Source organism: Corvus brachyrhynchos, unplaced genomic scaffold (genome assembly GCF_000691975.1).
Source record: "Corvus brachyrhynchos isolate BGI_N302 unplaced genomic scaffold, ASM69197v1 scaffold597, whole genome shotgun sequence".
Taxonomy (NCBI): domain Eukaryota; kingdom Metazoa; phylum Chordata; class Aves; order Passeriformes; family Corvidae; genus Corvus; species Corvus brachyrhynchos.
The window spans coordinates 1,222,036-1,223,283 of record NW_008239000.1 but is presented as its reverse complement, the minus strand read 5'-3'; the positions used below and the strand labels follow the sequence as shown (position 1 = coordinate 1,223,283).

The following is a 1,248-nucleotide window of genomic DNA, read 5'->3' as shown; positions in this document are numbered from 1 at the left end:
CGGCGCCCGGGCCCACCGTTCCGCGGGTGCGCGGGTCCCCGCTCCCGGCGTGTGCCCGCTGCCCGGGGAGAGGTGACCCATTGCCGGAGGCTGGTTAAAAGCCTCCAGCTCGCTTCTTCACCGGCCTGAGAAGGGCCTCAGGGCAAGCCCGGGGTTGTTTCGTAGCACTACGAGCCAAACTGGTCCCCCCTCCCCGAACCAACATGGCGGCGACTCCTGAGGGCTGCCAGAGCCGCGGCCCTGAGACCTGGGGGCGTTTACACCTGTTCAGCCACCTCTGTTTGGGAGAACACTGCCCGTTTAATGCTTAATATTGTCTGCTGTAAGCCACATGCATTTCCAGAAAGAGATTTTCTGGCTGCCATCTCATCCCTGTTCCCTTGCGTATGGGTTGGGAAAAGAGCTCCCTAATCCGATCTCCTGGAGCAGCATCCACTAACAAAGACTTTATTTAACCATCTCCTGAGCTGTTCAGATTCACACCACAAACTTTAATGGTTAAAGGGGGCTTTTATTCCACACTGATGTGCTTTTGACTAAAAACATTCCAATCCCCCAGTCGTCCCCAATACAGTGCACGTCCAAGAATTTTTAAATTAGGGATATGTGGCTACGTAAAATTCCCCAATGGATCCGCGTCCAAGAACTTTTAAATCAGACACAGGGGGCTGTGTAGAACAAGTTGTAACAAAACTGTGTTCACCCAATCCAACTCTTGGCTCAGTGTCCTGGGAAAGGATGGAGATGCGGAGGTGTGAGGGCAATGGGAGGAAAAGGAACCCTCCTCGGTTAAAAAGCTTCATCTAAGGAGTAACAAACAGTTGTTTTAAACTCACGGTGGGGAAATGAAACCATTTTGGATGGGCACTCGGCACGTGTGACCCCTGCAGTGGTGGTGGATGGGAGAGGAGACTGTTCAGTGCACACCTGTGGCCAGGTAACCTGCATCCTTCACCATCTTCCCACCTTCCTCTGTGAGCCTCTGGCTTTTTGCACACAAGGTGGACCGTGGATTTTGGGAGAAACACGGGCTCACAGTTAATGCGTACCCATTCCCAATACCTCACTAGCTCCAAAGCCCATTTCCTACCAACACCCCTTGCCCCATTGCTGAGGCACTTCCCGCTCTCCGGGCATCAATGAACTTTTTGGGTCCAGCAGGAGCTCAGGCAGCTGCAGTAGAAAGCCAATTCCAACTAGAAGCCCTAGGGCCTGAAGTCTTGTCCCTCTCTCTGCCCTCCCCACCCC

At 53.6% G+C, this 1,248-nt stretch overlaps 1 protein-coding gene and 1 long non-coding RNA gene across 2 annotated transcripts in view; both read right to left on the bottom strand.

The window, feature by feature from the left end:
- Positions 1-1,248, bottom strand: part of MRPL1 (mitochondrial ribosomal protein L1) — a gene marked incomplete at its 5' end in the record, with an annotated part of 6,922 nt that overhangs the window by 5,223 nt on the left and 451 nt on the right. The gene's annotated exons all lie outside the window — the stretch shown is intronic.
- Positions 491-1,224, bottom strand: LOC108447839. Its single transcript, XR_001863536.1, has 2 exons — positions 837-1,224; positions 491-728 (listed from the first exon to the last, which is right to left on the bottom strand). It is a non-coding gene; the product is annotated as an uncharacterized LOC108447839 (long non-coding RNA).